This window comes from Pleurodeles waltl, chromosome 4_1, assembly GCF_031143425.1.
Source record: "Pleurodeles waltl isolate 20211129_DDA chromosome 4_1, aPleWal1.hap1.20221129, whole genome shotgun sequence".
Lineage (NCBI taxonomy): Eukaryota > Metazoa > Chordata > Amphibia > Caudata > Salamandridae > Pleurodeles > Pleurodeles waltl.
In genome coordinates this window covers 54338439-54358494 of record NC_090442.1, presented here as the reverse complement: position 1 = coordinate 54358494, position 20056 = coordinate 54338439, and the positions used below count along the sequence as shown (strand labels likewise).

The window sequence follows — 20056 nt, the reverse complement described above, 5'->3', positions numbered from 1 at the left end:
ATGACTAGAGGTGAAGAGATGAGAGAAGATAGAAATGTTGAGATAGAGCATGTCACGCAGGCAAAGCGAGAGCTCTAAGAGCAAAGCCAGACAGCTGTGTTTTAATTCAGGACTTGATGTAGGCAAAAGCATACGTCCCTGGGTGGGCTTGAACCACCAACCTTTCGGTTAACAGCCGAACGCGCTAACCGATTGCGCCACAGAGACCAACCACCGCAGTGAGCGTGTTGGGACTCAATATATGTTTTTACCTTTGTGCTCCTGCCTGCAGCTCTAAGGTCCTGGCATAAGACAGGTAGGCTTAGACTCCATTGTGACATGTCTTACTTCTCTTAGAAGAAGGTTCTGAGTTGCCAGGCAGCTTATCTTCTGCCGGGCACACTTTCCTTTGCAGGCTTTCAGGTTGTGAATCCAGCACTGCTTAGGTGTCCATGTCAGACATGAGCAGCTCATTGAGCCCCACTGTGTGTTTTTTGTGGAGATACAACTCTCAGACTAGAGGGAGCAGGCGGGAAGTGGGTGAGACTCACACAGGGTGGGTGGGGCAGTTAAAGGATGTTATCTAATAGTGTAATCGAGGAGTTGGGTTTTTTGTGCACTACACTTTAACCAGCGATTCTTTCTAAAAGGAAATCCCAGGGCAGTACCCGCAATGAGTGGCATCCCCACACCCGAGGTTGCATTGTGGTAGCTGTTCCCTGAGCCCCTAGCCCCTGTCCCCATGTCGCCCTTTCTCCTCGTGTAACTCACCTCAGGTTCGGTGGCTCTGATACTTGCTGCTTCTGCGCGATCATCCCCATGATCTGGGCCTTTGTACGAAATGTCATGTAAGATGACTTTATTCAGCACAGCGTTTGTCATTTGCTTGGTTGTCCTGTCACTGTTGGATGTTTTCTTGCGCAGACTACTGTCTAATGGTGGGAAGGCCACGAGACACGTGACTTTTCTCTTTCCTTGTTAGCATAGTTTCCTGCCACTGTCTTGTTGTGCTGCCTGCCTGTGAGACACGTGTCTTGCCCATCTCAGCTCCACTGTGGCATGTTAGATATGTCTTTGAGCAGAGTCCCGGTCCCAGAGCTGCTGCCTTCTCTGCACTCTGGCTTGTAAGACTGCAGGCAAAGGCCCTCCCTGGCCCCTCAGCCAGATAGATACATTTACCTGCAGGGCTCAGCTTTGGTGAAAGATATTGGCGAGAGAGAGGAAAGGGGACGGCCCGTGGTGCACCCCCTATTTTCCAAAGAACCACAGCCTCCTGGGAGGGCAGAGACATGAGGGTTCTCAGGGAAAGCCCTCCCAGGAGAGTTGAAGGGCAGGACGTGAAACACAGCAATCCCGGAATGGCCTGGTCTAAGATGCCTGTGCAATAGGCCTGGCCCTAGGCTTCCGGGGCTCTTCCTCGGCAGAGGCCCCAGTGGTATGAGCCCGACCAGGGCTGTAGGGCGCGTTGGGAGCGCGTTAGGGACGCGAAAGAGGGCGCAGGGCGCAGAACTCTGCCCGTTTCTCCCCAGGATTTTGGGGAGGACATGGAATCTGGCCAGGTCAGTGAGTAGGCTTTCCCAGAAGGAAAGTCCAGTGACAGTGGCATGTTGTGAAACACAAGATTGCTGGTGGTCTGGAGGGTGCTTTCTGTCAGCCACTTCTCCCGGGAGCAGCCAGAGAGCAGGCTGATGTCGTGCTCTGTCAAGCACAACACTGGCCCCAAACCACTGTCCTTAGCAAAAGCAGAAACATTCATAGTTTCAGTCTCCTGCATCTGATTCCTGCCATCAGCATGTGAACGTTTGGCAGTCCAAGGCTTGCCATGCAAACTTTGTTCATAGGTGTCCCATGCGAATGCATGGGCCTCATCACTACTGTCTACGGCAGGGCTCTCTGCTCAGCCTATGTAAGTGAAGCATTGGTGGTTCAGTGGTAGAATTCTCGCCTGCCACGTGGGAGGCCTGGGTTCGATTCCCGGCCAATGCAAAGCGCCCTTCTTTTGGCTTTGCTTTAGAAGTCAGAGATATAGACTTGGTGGGGAAAAAAATCTCAAAGAGTGACCCCGACGTGATTTGAACACGCAACCTTCTGATCTGGAGTCAGACGCGCTACCGTTGCGCCACGAGGTCCCTGTGCATGCAGTTCTCAGCCCCGGATCAAGAAATGCTTCTGTGCCTTTTATTGGCCCTCAGTACGCCTGTGGTTAAAGTAGAAGGCTTGGTGGCCCGTTTCCAGTCCTATTGGTGGAAATGACTAGAGGTGAAGAGATGAGAGAAGATAGAAATGGTGAGATAGAGCATGTCACGCAGGCAAAGCGAGAGCTCTAAGAGCAAAGCCAGACAGCTGTGTTTTAATTCAGGACTTGATGTAGGCAAAAGCATACGTCCCTGGGTGGGCTTGAACCACCAACCTTTCGGTTAACAGCCGAACGCGCTAACCGATTGCACCACAGAGACCAACCACCGCAGTGAGCGTGTTGGGACTCTATATATATTTTTACCTTTGTGCTCCTGCCTGCAGCTCTAAGGTCCTGGCATAAGACAGGTAGGCTTAGACTCCATTGTGACATGTCTTACTTCTCTTAGAAGAAGGTTCTGAGTTGCCAGGCAGCTTATCCTCTGCCGGGCACACTTTCCTTTGCAGGCTTTCAGGTTGTGAATCCAGCACTGCTTAGGTGTCCATGTCAGACATGAGCAGCTCATTGAGCCCCACTGTGTGTTTTTTGTGGAGATACAACTCTCAGACTAGAGGGAGCAGGCGGGAAGTGGGTGAGACTCACACAGGGTGGGTGGGGCAGTTAAAGGATGTTATCTAATAGTGTAATCGAGGAGTTGGGTTTTTTGTGCACTACACTTTAACCAGCGATTCTTTCTAAAAGGAAATCCCAGGGCAGTACCCGCAATGAGTGGCATCCCCACACCCGAGGTTGCATTGTGGTAGCTGTTCCCTGAGCCCATAGCCCCTGTCCCCATGTCGCCCTTTCTCCTCGTGTAACTCACCCCAGGTTCGGTGGCTCTGATACTTGCTGCTTCTGCTGCGCGATCATCCCCATGATCTGGGCCTTTGTACGAAATGTCATGTAAGATGACTTTATTCAGCACGGCGTTTGTCATTTGCTTGGTTGTCCTGTCACTGTTGGATGTTTTCTTGCGCAGACTACTGTCTAATGGTGGGAAGGCCACGAGACACGTGACTTTTCTCTTTCCTTGTTAGCATAGTTTCCTGCCACTGTCTTGGTGTGCTGCCAGCCTTTGAGACACGTGTCTTGCCCATCTCAGCTCCACTGTGGCATGTTAGATATGTCTTTGAGCAGAGTCCCGGTCCCAGAGCTGCTGCCTTCTCTGCACTCTGGCTTGTAAGACTGCAGGCAAAGGCCCTCCCTGGCCCCTCAGCCAGATAGATACATTTACCTGCAGGGCTCAGCTTTGGTGAAAGATATTGGCGAGAGAGAGGAAAGGGGACGGCCCGTGGTGCACCCCCTATTTTGCATAGAACCACAGCCTCCTGGGAGGGCAGAGACATGAGGGTTCTCAGGGAAAGCCCTCCCAGGAGTGTTGAAGGGCAGGACGTGAAACACAGCAATCCCGGAATGGCCTGGTCTAAGATGCCTGTGCAATAGGCCTGGCCCTAGGCTTCCGGGGCTCTTCCTCGGCAGAGGCCCCAGTGGTATGAGCCCGACCAGGGCTGTGCCCGACCAGGGCTGTAGGGCGCGTTGGGAGCGCGTTAGGGACGCGAAAGAGGGCGCAGGGCGCAGAACTCTGCCCGTTTCTCCCCAGGATTTTGGGGAGGACAGGGAATCTGGCCAGGTCAGTGACTAGGCTTTCCCAGAAGGAAAGTCCAGTGACAGTGGCATGTTGTGAAACACAAGATTGCTGGTGGTCTGGAGGGTGCTTTCTGTCAGCCACTTCTCCCGGGAGCAGCCAGAGAGCAGGCTGATGTCGTGCTCTGTCAAGCACAACACTGGCCCCAAACCACTGTCCTTAGCAAAAGCAGACACATTCATAGTTTCAGTCTCCTGCATCTGATTCCTGCCATCAGCATGTGAACGTTTGGCAGTCCAAGGCTTGCCATGCAAAATTTGTTCATAGGTGTCCCATGCGAATGCATGGGCCTCATCACTACTGTCTACGGCAGGGCTCTCTGCTCAGCCTATGTAAGTGAAGCATTGGTGGTTCAGTGGTAGAATTCTCGCCTGCCACGTGGGAGGCCCGGGTTCGATTCCCGGCCAATGCAAAGCACCCTTCTTTTGGCTTTGCTTTAGAAGTCAGAGATATAGACTTGGTGGGGAAAAAAATGTCAAAGAGTGACCCCGACGTGATTTGAACATGCAACCTTCTGATCTGGAGTCAGACGCGCTACTGTTGCGCCACGAGGTCCTGGTGCATGCAGTTCTCAGCCCCGGATCATGAAATGCTTCTGTGCCTTTTATTGGCCCTCAGTACGCCTGTGGTTAAAGTAGAAGGCTTGGTGGCCCGTTTCCAGTCCTATTGGTGGAAATGACTAGAGGTGAAGAGATGAGAGAAGATAGAAATGTTGAGATAGAGCATGTCACGCAGGCAAAGCGAGAGCTCTAAGAGCAAAGCCAGACAGCTGTGTTTTAATTCAGGACTTGATGTAGGCAAAAGCATACGTCCCTGGGTGGGCTTGAACCACCAACCTTTCGGTTAACAGCCGAACGCGCTAACCGATTGCGCCACAGAGACCAACCACCGCAGTGAGCGTGTTGGGACTCAATATATGTTTTTACCTTTGTGCTCCTGCCTGCAGCTCTAAGGTCCTGGCATAAGACAGGTAGGCTTAGACTCCATTGTGACATGTCTTACTTCTCTTAGAAGAAGGTTCTGAGTTGCCAGGCAGCTTATCTTCTGCCGGGCACACTTTCCTTTGCAGGCTTTCAGGTTGTGAATCCAGCACTGCTTAGGTGTCCATGTCAGACATGAGCAACACATTGAGCCCCACTGTGTGTTTTTTGTGGAGATACAACTCTCAGACTAGAGGGAGCAGGCGGGAAGTGGGTGAGACTCACACAGGGTGGGTGGGGCAGTTAAAGGATGTTATCTAATAGTGTAATCGAGGAGTTGGGTTTTTTGTGCACTACACTTTAACCAGCGATTCTTTCTAAAAGGAAATCCCAGGGCAGTACCCGCAATGAGTGGCATCCCCACACCCGAGGTTGCATTGTGGTAGCTGTTCCCTGAGCCCCTAGCCCCTGTCCCCATGTCGCCCTTTCTCCTCGTGTAACTCACCTCAGGTTCGGTGGCTCTGATACTTGCTGCTTCTGCGCGATCATCCCCATGATCTGGGCCTTTGTACGAAATGTCATGTAAGATGACTTTATTCAGCACAGCGTTTGTCATTTGCTTGGTTGTCCTGTCACTGTTGGATGTTTTCTTGCGCAGACTACTGTCTAATGGTGGGAAGGCCACGAGACACGTGACTTTTCTCTTTCCTTGTTAGCATAGTTTCCTGCCACTGTCTTGTTGTGCTGCCTGCCTGTGAGACACGTGTCTTGCCCATCTCAGCTCCACTGTGGCATGTTAGATATGTCTTTGAGCAGAGTCCCGGTCCCAGAGCTGCTGCCTTCTCTGCACTCTGGCTTGTAAGACTGCAGGCAAAGGCCCTCCCTGGCCCCTCAGCCAGATAGATACATTTACCTGCAGGGCTCAGCTTTGGTGAAAGATATTGGCGAGAGAGAGGAAAGGGGACGGCCCGTGGTGCACCCCCTATTTTCCAAAGAACCACAGCCTCCTGGGAGGGCAGAGACATGAGGGTTCTCAGGGAAAGCCCTCCCAGGAGAGTTGAAGGGCAGGACGTGAAACACAGCAATCCCGGAATGGCCTGGTCTAAGATGCCTGTGCAATAGGCCTGGCCCTAGGCTTCCGGGGCTCTTCCTCGGCAGAGGCCCCAGTGGTATGAGCCCGACCAGGGCTGTAGGGCGCGTTGGGAGCGCGTTAGGGACGCGAAAGAGGGCGCAGGGCGCAGAACTCTGCCCGTTTCTCCCCAGGATTTTGGGGAGGACATGGAATCTGGCCAGGTCAGTGAGTAGGCTTTCCCAGAAGGAAAGTCCAGTGACAGTGGCATGTTGTGAAACACAAGATTGCTGGTGGTCTGGAGGGTGCTTTCTGTCAGCCACTTCTCCCGGGAGCAGCCAGAGAGCAGGCTGATGTCGTGCTCTGTCAAGCACAACACTGGCCCCAAACCACTGTCCTTAGCAAAAGCAGAAACATTCATAGTTTCAGTCTCCTGCATCTGATTCCTGCCATCAGCATGTGAACGTTTGGCAGTCCAAGGCTTGCCATGCAAACTTTGTTCATAGGTGTCCCATGCGAATGCATGGGCCTCATCACTACTGTCTACGGCAGGGCTCTCTGCTCAGCCTATGTAAGTGAAGCATTGGTGGTTCAGTGGTAGAATTCTCGCCTGCCACGTGGGAGGCCTGGGTTCGATTCCCGGCCAATGCAAAGCGCCCTTCTTTTGGCTTTGCTTTAGAAGTCAGAGATATAGACTTGGTGGGGAAAAAAATCTCAAAGCGTGACCCCGACGTGATTTGAACACGCAACCTTCTGATCTGGAGTCAGACGCGCTACCGTTGCGCCACGAGGTCCCTGTGCATGCAGTTCTCAGCCCCGGATCAAGAAATGCTTCTGTGCCTTTTATTGGCCCTCAGTACGCCTGTGGTTAAAGTAGAAGGCTTGGTGGCCCGTTTCCAGTCCTATTGGTGGAAATGACTAGAGGTGAAGAGATGAGAGAAGATAGAAATGGTGAGATAGAGCATGTCACGCAGGCAAAGCGAGAGCTCTAAGAGCAAAGCCAGACAGCTGTGTTTTAATTCAGGACTTGATGTAGGCAAAAGCATACGTCCCTGGGTGGGCTTGAACCACCAACCTTTCGGTTAACAGCCGAACGCGCTAACCGATTGCACCACAGAGACCAACCACCGCAGTGAGCGTGTTGGGACTCTATATATATTTTTACCTTTGTGCTCCTGCCTGCAGCTCTAAGGTCCTGGCATAAGACAGGTAGGCTTAGACTCCATTGTGACATGTCTTACTTCTCTTAGAAGAAGGTTCTGAGTTGCCAGGCAGCTTATCCTCTGCCGGGCACACTTTCCTTTGCAGGCTTTCAGGTTGTGAATCCAGCACTGCTTAGGTGTCCATGTCAGACATGAGCAGCTCATTGAGCCCCACTGTGTGTTTTTTGTGGAGATACAACTCTCAGACTAGAGGGAGCAGGCGGGAAGTGGGTGAGACTCACACAGGGTGGGTGGGGCAGTTAAAGGATGTTATCTAATAGTGTAATCGAGGAGTTGGGTTTTTTGTGCACTACACTTTAACCAGCGATTCTTTCTAAAAGGAAATCCCAGGGCAGTACCCGCAATGAGTGGCATCCCCACACCCGAGGTTGCATTGTGGTAGCTGTTCCCTGAGCCCATAGCCCCTGTCCCCATGTCGCCCTTTCTCCTCGTGTAACTCACCCCAGGTTCGGTGGCTCTGATACTTGCTGCTTCTGCTGCGCGATCATCCCCATGATCTGGGCCTTTGTACGAAATGTCATGTAAGATGACTTTATTCAGCACGGCGTTTGTCATTTGCTTGGTTGTCCTGTCACTGTTGGATGTTTTCTTGCGCAGACTACTGTCTAATGGTGGGAAGGCCACGAGACACGTGACTTTTCTCTTTCCTTGTTAGCATAGTTTCCTGCCACTGTCTTGGTGTGCTGCCAGCCTTTGAGACACGTGTCTTGCCCATCTCAGCTCCACTGTGGCATGTTAGATATGTCTTTGAGCAGAGTCCCGGTCCCAGAGCTGCTGCCTTCTCTGCACTCTGGCTTGTAAGACTGCAGGCAAAGGCCCTCCCTGGCCCCTCAGCCAGATAGATACATTTACCTGCAGGGCTCAGCTTTGGTGAAAGATATTGGCGAGAGAGAGGAAAGGGGACGGCCCGTGGTGCACCCCCTATTTTGCATAGAACCACAGCCTCCTGGGAGGGCAGAGACATGAGGGTTCTCAGGGAAAGCCCTCCCAGGAGTGTTGAAGGGCAGGACGTGAAACACAGCAATCCCGGAATGGCCTGGTCTAAGATGCCTGTGCAATAGGCCTGGCCCTAGGCTTCCGGGGCTCTTCCTCGGCAGAGGCCCCAGTGGTATGAGCCCGACCAGGGCTGTGCCCGACCAGGGCTGTAGGGCGCGTTGGGAGCGCGTTAGGGACGCGAAAGAGGGCGCAGGGCGCAGAACTCTGCCCGTTTCTCCCCAGGATTTTGGGGAGGACAGGGAATCTGGCCAGGTCAGTGACTAGGCTTTCCCAGAAGGAAAGTCCAGTGACAGTGGCATGTTGTGAAACACAAGATTGCTGGTGGTCTGGAGGGTGCTTTCTGTCAGCCACTTCTCCCGGGAGCAGCCAGAGAGCAGGCTGATGTCGTGCTCTGTCAAGCACAACACTGGCCCCAAACCACTGTCCTTAGCAAAAGCAGACACATTCATAGTTTCAGTCTCCTGCATCTGATTCCTGCCATCAGCATGTGAACGTTTGGCAGTCCAAGGCTTGCCATGCAAAATTTGTTCATAGGTGTCCCATGCGAATGCATGGGCCTCATCACTACTGTCTACGGCAGGGCTCTCTGCTCAGCCTATGTAAGTGAAGCATTGGTGGTTCAGTGGTAGAATTCTCGCCTGCCACGTGGGAGGCCCGGGTTCGATTCCCGGCCAATGCAAAGCACCCTTCTTTTGGCTTTGCTTTAGAAGTCAGAGATATAGACTTGGTGGGGAAAAAAATGTCAAAGAGTGACCCCGACGTGATTTGAACATGCAACCTTCTGATCTGGAGTCAGACGCGCTACTGTTGCGCCACGAGGTCCTGGTGCATGCAGTTCTCAGCCCCGGATCATGAAATGCTTCTGTGCCTTTTATTGGCCCTCAGTACGCCTGTGGTTAAAGTAGAAGGCTTGGTGGCCCGTTTCCAGTCCTATTGGTGGAAATGACTAGAGGTGAAGAGATGAGAGAAGATAGAAATGTTGAGATAGAGCATGTCACGCAGGCAAAGCGAGAGCTCTAAGAGCAAAGCCAGACAGCTGTGTTTTAATTCAGGACTTGATGTAGGCAAAAGCATACGTCCCTGGGTGGGCTTGAACCACCAACCTTTCGGTTAACAGCCGAACGCGCTAACCGATTGCGCCACAGAGACCAACCACCGCAGTGAGCGTGTTGGGACTCAATATATGTTTTTACCTTTGTGCTCCTGCCTGCAGCTCTAAGGTCCTGGCATAAGACAGGTAGGCTTAGACTCCATTGTGACATGTCTTACTTCTCTTAGAAGAAGGTTCTGAGTTGCCAGGCAGCTTATCTTCTGCCGGGCACACTTTCCTTTGCAGGCTTTCAGGTTGTGAATCCAGCACTGCTTAGGTGTCCATGTCAGACATGAGCAGCTCATTGAGCCCCACTGTGTGTTTTTTGTGGAGATACAACTCTCAGACTAGAGGGAGCAGGCGGGAAGTGGGTGAGACTCACACAGGGTGGGTGGGGCAGTTAAAGGATGTTATCTAATAGTGTAATCGAGGAGTTGGGTTTTTTGTGCACTACACTTTAACCAGCGATTCTTTCTAAAAGGAAATCCCAGGGCAGTACCCGCAATGAGTGGCATCCCCACACCCGAGGTTGCATTGTGGTAGCTGTTCCCTGAGCCCCTAGCCCCTGTCCCCATGTCGCCCTTTCTCCTCGTGTAACTCACCTCAGGTTCGGTGGCTCTGATACTTGCTGCTTCTGCGCGATCATCCCCATGATCTGGGCCTTTGTACGAAATTTCATGTAAGATGACTTTATTCAGCACAGCGTTTGTCATTTGCTTGGTTGTCCTGTCACTGTTGGATGTTTTCTTGCGCAGACTACTGTCTAATGGTGGGAAGGCCACGAGACACGTGACTTTTCTCTTTCCTTGTTAGCATAGTTTCCTGCCACTGTCTTGTTGTGCTGCCTGCCTGTGAGACACGTGTCTTGCCCATCTCAGCTCCACTGTGGCATGTTAGATATGTCTTTGAGCAGAGTCCCGGTCCCAGAGCTGCTGCCTTCTCTGCACTCTGGCTTGTAAGACTGCAGGCAAAGGCCCTCCCTGGCCCCTCAGCCAGATAGATACATTTACCTGCAGGGCTCAGCTTTGGTGAAAGATATTGGCGAGAGAGAGGAAAGGGGACGGCCCGTGGTGCACCCCCTATTTTGCATAGAACCACAGCCTCCTGGGAGGGCAGAGACATGAGGGTTCTCAGGGAAAGCCCTCCCAGGAGTGTTGAAGGGCAGGACGTGAAACACAGCAATCCCGGAATGGCCTGGTCTAAGATGCCTGTGCAATAGGCCTGGCCCTAGGCTTCCGGGGCTCTTCCTCGGCAGAGGCCCCAGTGGTATGAGCCCGACCAGGGCTGTGCCCGACCAGGGCTGTAGGGCGCGTTGGGAGCGCGTTAGGGACGCGAAAGAGGGCGCAGGGCGCAGAACTCTGCCCGTTTCTCCCCAGGATTTTGGGGAGGACAGGGAATCTGGCCAGGTCAGTGACTAGGCTTTCCCAGAAGGAAAGTCCAGTGACAGTGGCATGTTGTGAAACACAAGATTGCTGGTGGTCTGGAGGGTGCTTTCTGTCAGCCACTTCTCCCGGGAGCAGCCAGAGAGCAGGCTGATGTCGTGCTCTGTCAAGCACAACACTGGCCCCAAACCACTGTCCTTAGCAAAAGCAGACACATTCATAGTTTCAGTCTCCTGCATCTGATTCCTGCCATCAGCATGTGAACGTTTGGCAGTCCAAGGCTTGCCATGCAAAATTTGTTCATAGGTGTCCCATGCGAATGCATGGGCCTCATCACTACTGTCTACGGCAGGGCTCTCTGCTCAGCCTATGTAAGTGAAGCATTGGTGGTTCAGTGGTAGAATTCTCGCCTGCCACGTGGGAGGCCCGGGTTCGATTCCCGGCCAATGCAAAGCACCCTTCTTTTGGCTTTGCTTTAGAAGTCAGAGATATAGACTTGGTGGGGAAAAAAATGTCAAAGAGTGACCCCGACGTGATTTGAACATGCAACCTTCTGATCTGGAGTCAGACGCGCTACTGTTGCGCCACGAGGTCCTGGTGCATGCAGTTCTCAGCCCCGGATCATGAAATGCTTCTGTGCCTTTTATTGGCCCTCAGTACGCCTGTGGTTAAAGTAGAAGGCTTGGTGGCCCGTTTCCAGTCCTATTGGTGGAAATGACTAGAGGTGAAGAGATGAGAGAAGATAGAAATGTTGAGATAGAGCATGTCACGCAGGCAAAGCGAGAGCTCTAAGAGCAAAGCCAGACAGCTGTGTTTTAATTCAGGACTTGATGTAGGCAAAAGCATACGTCCCTGGGTGGGCTTGAACCACCAACCTTTCGGTTAACAGCCGAACGCGCTAACCGATTGCGCCACAGAGACCAACCACCGCAGTGAGCGTGTTGGGACTCAATATATGTTTTTACCTTTGTGCTCCTGCCTGCAGCTCTAAGGTCCTGGCATAAGACAGGTAGGCTTAGACTCCATTGTGACATGTCTTACTTCTCTTAGAAGAAGGTTCTGAGTTGCCAGGCAGCTTATCTTCTGCCGGGCACACTTTCCTTTGCAGGCTTTCAGGTTGTGAATCCAGCACTGCTTAGGTGTCCATGTCAGACATGAGCAGCTCATTGAGCCCCACTGTGTGTTTTTTGTGGAGATACAACTCTCAGACTAGAGGGAGCAGGCGGGAAGTGGGTGAGACTCACACAGGGTGGGTGGGGCAGTTAAAGGATGTTATCTAATAGTGTAATCGAGGAGTTGGGTTTTTTGTGCACTACACTTTAACCAGCGATTCTTTCTAAAAGGAAATCCCAGGGCAGTACCCGCAATGAGTGGCATCCCCACACCCGAGGTTGCATTGTGGTAGCTGTTCCCTGAGCCCCTAGCCCCTGTCCCCATGTCGCCCTTTCTCCTCGTGTAACTCACCTCAGGTTCGGTGGCTCTGATACTTGCTGCTTCTGCACGATCATCCCCATGATCTGGGCCTTTGTACGAAATGTCATGTAAGATGACTTTATTCAGCACAGCGTTTGTCATTTGCTTGGTTGTCCTGTCACTGTTGGATGTTTTCTTGCGCAGACTACTGTCTAATGGTGGGAAGGCCACGAGACACGTGACTTTTCTCTTTCCTTGTTAGCATAGTTTCCTGCCACTGTCTTGTTGTGCTGCCTGCCTGTGAGACACGTGTCTTGCCCATCTCAGCTCCACTGTGGCATGTTAGATATGTCTTTGAGCAGAGTCCCGGTCCCAGAGCTGCTGCCTTCTCTGCACTCTGGCTTGTAAGACTGCAGGCAAAGGCCCTCCCTGGCCCCTCAGCCAGATAGATACATTTACCTGCAGGGCTCAGCTTTGGTGAAAGATATTGGCGAGAGAGAGGAAAGGGGACGGCCCGTGGTGCACCCCCTATTTTCCAAAGAACCACAGCCTCCTGGGAGGGCAGAGACATGAGGGTTCTCAGGGAAAGCCCTCCCAGGAGAGTTGAAGGGCAGGACGTGAAACACAGCAATCCCGGAATGGCCTGGTCTAAGATGCCTGTGCAATAGGCCTGGCCCTAGGCTTCCGGGGCTCTTCCTCGGCAGAGGCCCCAGTGGTATGAGCCCGACCAGGGCTGTAGGGCGCGTTGGGAGCGCGTTAGGGACGCGAAAGAGGGCGCAGGGCGCAGAACTCTGCCCGTTTCTCCCCAGGATTTTGGGGAGGACATGGAATCTGGCCAGGTCAGTGAGTAGGCTTTCCCAGAAGGAAAGTCCAGTGACAGTGGCATGTTGTGAAACACAAGATTGCTGGTGGTCTGGAGGGTGCTTTCTGTCAGCCACTTCTCCCGGGAGCAGCCAGAGAGCAGGCTGATGTCGTGCTCTGTCAAGCACAACACTGGCCCCAAACCACTGTCCTTAGCAAAAGCAGAAACATTCATAGTTTCAGTCTCCTGCATCTGATTCCTGCCATCAGCATGTGAACGTTTGGCAGTCCAAGGCTTGCCATGCAAACTTTGTTCATAGGTGTCCCATGCGAATGCATGGGCCTCATCACTACTGTCTACGGCAGGGCTCTCTGCTCAGCCTATGTAAGTGAAGCATTGGTGGTTCAGTGGTAGAATTCTCGCCTGCCACGTGGGAGGCCTGGGTTCGATTCCCGGCCAATGCAAAGCGCCCTTCTTTTGGCTTTGCTTTAGAAGTCAGAGATATAGACTTGGTGGGGAAAAAAATCTCAAAGAGTGACCCCGACGTGATTTGAACACGCAACCTTCTGATCTGGAGTCAGACGCGCTACCGTTGCGCCACGAGGTCCCTGTGCATGCAGTTCTCAGCCCCGGATCAAGAAATGCTTCTGTGCCTTTTATTGGCCCTCAGTACGCCTGTGGTTAAAGTAGAAGGCTTGGTGGCCCGTTTCCAGTCCTATTGGTGGAAATGACTAGAGGTGAAGAGATGAGAGAAGATAGAAATGGTGAGATAGAGCATGTCACGCAGGCAAAGCGAGAGCTCTAAGAGCAAAGCCAGACAGCTGTGTTTTAATTCCGGACTTGATGTAGGCAAAAGCATACGTCCCTGGGTGGGCTTGAACCACCAACCTTTCGGTTAACAGCCGAACGCGCTAACCGATTGCACCACAGAGACCAACCACCGCAGTGAGCGTGTTGGGACTCTATATATATTTTTACCTTTGTGCTCCTGCCTGCAGCTCTAAGGTCCTGGCATAAGACAGGTAGGCTTAGACTCCATTGTGACATGTCTTACTTCTCTTAGAAGAAGGTTCTGAGTTGCCAGGCAGCTTATCCTCTGCCGGGCACACTTTCCTTTGCAGGCTTTCAGGTTGTGAATCCAGCACTGCTTAGGTGTCCATGTCAGACATGAGCAGCTCATTGAGCCCCACTGTGTGTTTTTTGTGGAGATACAACTCTCAGACTAGAGGGAGCAGGCGGGAAGTGGGTGAGACTCACACAGGGTGGGTGGGGCAGTTAAAGGATGTTATCTAATAGTGTAATCGAGGAGTTGGGTTTTTTGTGCACTACACTTTAACCAGCGATTCTTTCTAAAAGGAAATCCCAGGGCAGTACCCGCAATGAGTGGCATCCCCACACCCGAGGTTGCATTGTGGTAGCTGTTCCCTGAGCCCATAGCCCCTGTCCCCATGTCGCCCTTTCTCCTCGTGTAACTCACCCCAGGTTCGGTGGCTCTGATACTTGCTGCTTCTGCTGCGCGATCATCCCCATGATCTGGGCCTTTGTACGAAATGTCATGTAAGATGACTTTATTCAGCACGGCGTTTGTCATTTGCTTGGTTGTCCTGTCACTGTTGGATGTTTTCTTGCGCAGACTACTGTCTAATGGTGGGAAGGCCACGAGACACGTGACTTTTCTCTTTCCTTGTTAGCATAGTTTCCTGCCACTGTCTTGGTGTGCTGCCAGCCTTTGAGACACGTGTCTTGCCCATCTCAGCTCCACTGTGGCATGTTAGATATGTCTTTGAGCAGAGTCCCGGTCCCAGAGCTGCTGCCTTCTCTGCACTCTGGCTTGTAAGACTGCAGGCAAAGGCCCTCCCTGGCCCCTCAGCCAGATAGATACATTTACCTGCAGGGCTCAGCTTTGGTGAAAGATATTGGCGAGAGAGAGGAAAGGGGACGGCCCGTGGTGCACCCCCTATTTTGCATAGAACCACAGCCTCCTGGGAGGGCAGAGACATGAGGGTTCTCAGGGAAAGCCCTCCCAGGAGTGTTGAAGGGCAGGACGTGAAACACAGCAATCCCGGAATGGCCTGGTCTAAGATGCCTGTGCAATAGGCCTGGCCCTAGGCTTCCGGGGCTCTTCCTCGGCAGAGGCCCCAGTGGTATGAGCCCGACCAGGGCTGTGCCCGACCAGGGCTGTAGGGCGCGTTGGGAGCGCGTTAGGGACGCGAAAGAGGGCGCAGGGCGCAGAACTCTGCCCGTTTCTCCCCAGGATTTTGGGGAGGACAGGGAATCTGGCCAGGTCAGTGACTAGGCTTTCCCAGAAGGAAAGTCCAGTGACAGTGGCATGTTGTGAAACACAAGATTGCTGGTGGTCTGGAGGGTGCTTTCTGTCAGCCACTTCTCCCGGGAGCAGCCAGAGAGCAGGCTGATGTCGTGCTCTGTCAAGCACAACACTGGCCCCAAACCACTGTCCTTAGCAAAAGCAGACACATTCATAGTTTCAGTCTCCTGCATCTGATTCCTGCCATCAGCATGTGAACGTTTGGCAGTCCAAGGCTTGCCATGCAAAATTTGTTCATAGGTGTCCCATGCGAATGCATGGGCCTCATCACTACTGTCTACGGCAGGGCTCTCTGCTCAGCCTATGTAAGTGAAGCATTGGTGGTTCAGTGGTAGAATTCTCGCCTGCCACGTGGGAGGCCCGGGTTCGATTCCCGGCCAATGCAAAGCACCCTTCTTTTGGCTTTGCTTTAGAAGTCAGAGATATAGACTTGGTGGGGAAAAAAATGTCAAAGAGTGACCCCGACGTGATTTGAACATGCAACCTTCTGATCTGGAGTCAGACGCGCTACTGTTGCGCCACGAGGTCCTGGTGCATGCAGTTCTCAGCCCCGGATCATGAAATGCTTCTGTGCCTTTTATTGGCCCTCAGTACGCCTGTGGTTAAAGTAGAAGGCTTGGTGGCCCGTTTCCAGTCCTATTGGTGGAAATGACTAGAGGTGAAGAGATGAGAGAAGATAGAAATGTTGAGATAGAGCATGTCACGCAGGCAAAGCGAGAGCTCTAAGAGCAAAGCCAGACAGCTGTGTTTTAATTCAGGACTTGATGTAGGCAAAAGCATACGTCCCTGGGTGGGCTTGAACCACCAACCTTTCGGTTAACAGCCGAACGCGCTAACCGATTGTGCCACAGAGACCAACCACCGCAGTGAGCGTGTTGGGACTCAATATATGTTTTTACCTTTGTGCTCCTGCCTGCAGCTCTAAGGTCCTGGCATAAGACAGGTAGGCTTAGACTCCATTGTGACATGTCTTACTTCTCTTAGAAGAAGGTTCTGAGTTGCCAGGCAGCTTATCTTCTGCCGGGCACACTTTCCTTTGCAGGCTTTCAGGTTGTGAATCCAGCACTGCTTAGGTGTCCATGTCAGACATGAGCAACACATTGAGCCCCACTGTGTGTTTTTTGTGGAGATACAACTCTCAGACTAGAGGGAGCAGGCGGGAAGTGGGTGAGACTCACACAGGGTGGGTGGGGCAGTTAAAGGATGTTATCTAATAGTGTAATCGAGGAGTTGGGTTTTTTGTGCACTACACTTTAACCAGCGATTCTTTCTAAAAGGAAATCCCAGGGCAGTACCCGCAATGAGTGGCATCCCCACACCCGAGGTTGCATTGTGGTAGCTGTTCCCTGAGCCCCTAGCCCCTGTCCCCATGTCGCCCTTTCTCCTCGTGTAACTCACCTCAGGTTCGGTGGCTCTGATACTTGCTGCTTCTGCGCGATCATCCCCATGATCTGGGCCTTTGTACGAAATGTCATGTAAGATGACTTTATTCAGCACAGCGTTTGTCATTTGCTTGGTTGTCCTGTCACTGTTGGATGTTTTCTTGCGCAGACTACTGTCTAATGGTGGGAAGGCCACGAGACACGTGACTTTTCTCTTTCCTTGTTAGCATAGTTTCCTGCCACTGTCTTGTTGTGCTGCCTGCCTGTGAGACACGTGTCTTGCCCATCTCAGCTCCACTGTGGCATGTTAGATATGTCTTTGAGCAGAGTCCCGGTCCCAGAGCTGCTGCCTTCTCTGCACTCTGGCTTGTAAGACTGCAGGCAAAGGCCCTCCCTGGCCCCTCAGCCAGATAGATACATTTACCTGCAGGGCTCAGCTTTGGTGAAAGATATTGGCGAGAGAGAGGAAAGGGGACGGCCCGTGGTGCACCCCCTATTTTCCAAAGAACCACAGCCTCCTGGGAGGGCAGAGACATGAGGGTTCTCAGGGAAAGCCCTCCCAGGAGAGTTGAAGGGCAGGACGTGAAACACAGCAATCCCGGAATGGCCTGGTCTAAGATGCCTGTGCAATAGGCCTGGCCCTAGGCTTCCGGGGCTCTTCCTCGGCAGAGGCCCCAGTGGTATGAGCCCGACCAGGGCTGTAGGGCGCGTTGGGAGCGCGTTAGGGACGCGAAAGAGGGCGCAGGGCGCAGAACTCTGCCCGTTTCTCCCCAGGATTTTGGGGAGGACATGGAATCTGGCCAGGTCAGTGAGTAGGCTTTCCCAGAAGGAAAGTCCAGTGACAGTGGCATGTTGTGAAACACAAGATTGCTGGTGGTCTGGAGGGTGCTTTCTGTCAGCCACTTCTCCCGGGAGCAGCCAGAGAGCAGGCTGATGTCGTGCTCTGTCAAGCACAACACTGGCCCCAAACCACTGTCCTTAGCAAAAGCAGAAACATTCATAGTTTCAGTCTCCTGCATCTGATTCCTGCCATCAGCATGTGAACGTTTGGCAGTCCAAGGCTTGCCATGCAAACTTTGTTCATAGGTGTCCCATGCGAATGCATGGGCCTCATCACTACTGTCTACGGCAGGGCTCTCTGCTCAGCCTATGTAAGTGAAGCATTGGTGGTTCAGTGGTAGAATTCTCGCCTGCCACGTGGGAGGCCTGGGTTCGATTCCCGGCCAATGCAAAGCGCCCTTCTTTTGGCTTTGCTTTAGAAGTCAGAGATATAGACTTGGTGGGGAAAAAAATCTCAAAGCGTGACCCCGACGTGATTTGAACACGCAACCTTCTGATCTGGAGTCAGACGCGCTACCGTTGCGCCACGAGGTCCCTGTGCATGCAGTTCTCAGCCCCGGATCAAGAAATGCTTCTGTGCCTTTTATTGGCCCTCAGTACGCCTGTGGTTAAAGTAGAAGGCTTGGTGGCCCGTTTCCAGTCCTATTGGTGGAAATGACTAGAGGTGAAGAGATGAGAGAAGATAGAAATGGTGAGATAGAGCATGTCACGCAGGCAAAGCGAGAGCTCTAAGAGCAAAGCCAGACAGCTGTGTTTTAATTCAGGACTTGATGTAGGCAAAAGCATACGTCCCTGGGTGGGCTTGAACCACCAACCTTTCGGTTAACAGCCGAACGCGCTAACCGATTGCACCACAGAGACCAACCACCGCAGTGAGCGTGTTGGGACTCTATATATATTTTTACCTTTGTGCTCCTGCCTGCAGCTCTAAGGTCCTGGCATAAGACAGGTAGGCTTAGACTCCATTGTGACATGTCTTACTTCTCTTAGAAGAAGGTTCTGAGTTGCCAGGCAGCTTATCCTCTGCCGGGCACACTTTCCTTTGCAGGCTTTCAGGTTGTGAATCCAGCACTGCTTAGGTGTCCATGTCAGACATGAGCAGCTCATTGAGCCCCACTGTGTGTTTTTTGTGGAGATACAACTCTCAGACTAGAGGGAGCAGGCGGGAAGTGGGTGAGACTCACACAGGGTGGGTGGGGCAGTTAAAGGATGTTATCTAATAGTGTAATCGAGGAGTTGGGTTTTTTGTGCACTACACTTTAACCAGCGATTCTTTCTAAAAGGAAATCCCAGGGCAGTACCCGCAATGAGTGGCATCCCCACACCCGAGGTTGCATTGTGGTAGCTGTTCCCTGAGCCCATAGCCCCTGTCCCCATGTCGCCCTTTCTCCTCGTGTAACTCACCCCAGGTTCGGTGGCTCTGATACTTGCTGCTTCTGCTGCGCGATCATCCCCATGATCTGGGCCTTTGTACGAAATGTCATGTAAGATGACTTTATTCAGCACGGCGTTTGTCATTTGCTTGGTTGTCCTGTCACTGTTGGATGTTTTCTTGCGCAGACTACTGTCTAATGGTGGGAAGGCCACGAGACACGTGACTTTTCTCTTTCCTTGTTAGCATAGTTTCCTGCCACTGTCTTGGTGTGCTGCCAGCCTTTGAGACACGTGTCTTGCCCATCTCAGCTCCACTGTGGCATGTTAGATATGTCTTTGAGCAGAGTCCCGGTCCCAGAGCTGCTGCCTTCTCTGCACTCTGGCTTGTAAGACTGCAGGCAAAGGCCCTCCCTGGCCCCTCAGCCAGATAGATACATTTACCTGCAGGGCTCAGCTTTGGTGAAAGATATTGGCGAGAGAGAGGAAAGGGGACGGCCCGTGGTGCACCCCCTATTTTGCATAGAACCACAGCCTCCTGGGAGGGCAGAGACATGAGGGTTCTCAGGGAAAGCCCTCCCAGGAGTGTTGAAGGGCAGGACGTGAAACACAGCAATCCCGGAATGGCCTGGTCTAAGATGCCTGTGCAATAGGCCTGGCCCTAGGCTTCCGGGGCTCTTCCTCGGCAGAGGCCCCAGTGGTATGAGCCCGACCAGGGCTGTGCCCGACCAGGGCTGTAGGGCGCGTTGGGAGCACGTTAGGGACGCGAAAGAGGGCGCAGGGCGCAGAACTCTGCCCGTTTCTCCCCAGGATTTTGGGGAGGACAGGGAATCTGGCCAGGTCAGTGACTAGGCTTTCCCAGAAGGAAAGTCCAGTGACAGTGGCATGTTGTGAAACACAAGATTGCTGGTGGTCTGGAGGGTGCTTTCTGTCAGCCACTTCTCCCGGGAGCAGCCAGAGAGCAGGCTGATGTCGTGCTCTGTCAAGCACAACACTGGCCCCAAACCACTGTCCTTAGCAAAAGCAGACACATTCATAGTTTCAGTCTCCTGCATCTGATTCCTGCCATCAGCATGTGAACGTTTGGCAGTCCAAGGCTTGCCATGCAAAATTTGTTCATAGGTGTCCCATGCGAATGCATGGGCCTCATCACTACTGTCTACGGCAGGGCTCTCTGCTCAGCCTATGTAAGTGAAGCATTGGTGGTTCAGTGGTAGAATTCTCGCCTGCCACGTGGGAGGCCCGGGTTCGATTCCCGGCCAATGCAAAGCACCCTTCTTTTGGCTTTGCTTTAGAAGTCAGAGATATAGACTTGGTGGGGAAAAAAATGTCAAAGAGTGACCCCGACGTGATTTGAACATGCAACCTTCTGATCTGGAGTCAGACGCGCTACTGTTGCGCCACGAGGTCCTGGTGCATGCAGTTCTCAGCCCCGGATCATG

General features: G+C 52.7%; 8 non-coding genes across 8 annotated transcripts; all 8 read right to left on the bottom strand.

The window, feature by feature from the left end:
- Nucleotides 1-133: 133 nt before the first annotated feature.
- Nucleotides 134-207, bottom strand: TRNAN-GUU (transfer RNA asparagine (anticodon GUU)). Its single transcript has one exon. It is a non-coding gene; the product is annotated as a tRNA-Asn (tRNA).
- A 1829-nt stretch (nucleotides 208-2036) lies between these two features.
- On the bottom strand, nucleotides 2037-2108 carry TRNAW-CCA (transfer RNA tryptophan (anticodon CCA)). The gene has a single exon. It is a non-coding gene; the product is annotated as a tRNA-Trp (tRNA).
- A 2500-nt stretch (nucleotides 2109-4608) lies between these two features.
- Nucleotides 4609-4682, bottom strand: TRNAN-GUU (transfer RNA asparagine (anticodon GUU)). The gene has a single exon. It is a non-coding gene; the product is annotated as a tRNA-Asn (tRNA).
- Nucleotides 4683-6511: 1829 nt separating this feature from the next.
- On the bottom strand, nucleotides 6512-6583 carry TRNAW-CCA (transfer RNA tryptophan (anticodon CCA)). Its single transcript has one exon. It is a non-coding gene; the product is annotated as a tRNA-Trp (tRNA).
- A 2500-nt stretch (nucleotides 6584-9083) lies between these two features.
- Nucleotides 9084-9157, bottom strand: TRNAN-GUU (transfer RNA asparagine (anticodon GUU)). The gene has a single exon. It is a non-coding gene; the product is annotated as a tRNA-Asn (tRNA).
- A 2170-nt stretch (nucleotides 9158-11327) lies between these two features.
- Nucleotides 11328-11401, bottom strand: TRNAN-GUU (transfer RNA asparagine (anticodon GUU)). Its single transcript has one exon. It is a non-coding gene; the product is annotated as a tRNA-Asn (tRNA).
- A 1829-nt stretch (nucleotides 11402-13230) lies between these two features.
- On the bottom strand, nucleotides 13231-13302 carry TRNAW-CCA (transfer RNA tryptophan (anticodon CCA)). Its single transcript has one exon. It is a non-coding gene; the product is annotated as a tRNA-Trp (tRNA).
- Nucleotides 13303-17705: 4403 nt separating this feature from the next.
- Nucleotides 17706-17777, bottom strand: TRNAW-CCA (transfer RNA tryptophan (anticodon CCA)). Its single transcript has one exon. It is a non-coding gene; the product is annotated as a tRNA-Trp (tRNA).
- Between the last annotated feature and the right edge of the window lie 2279 nt (nucleotides 17778-20056).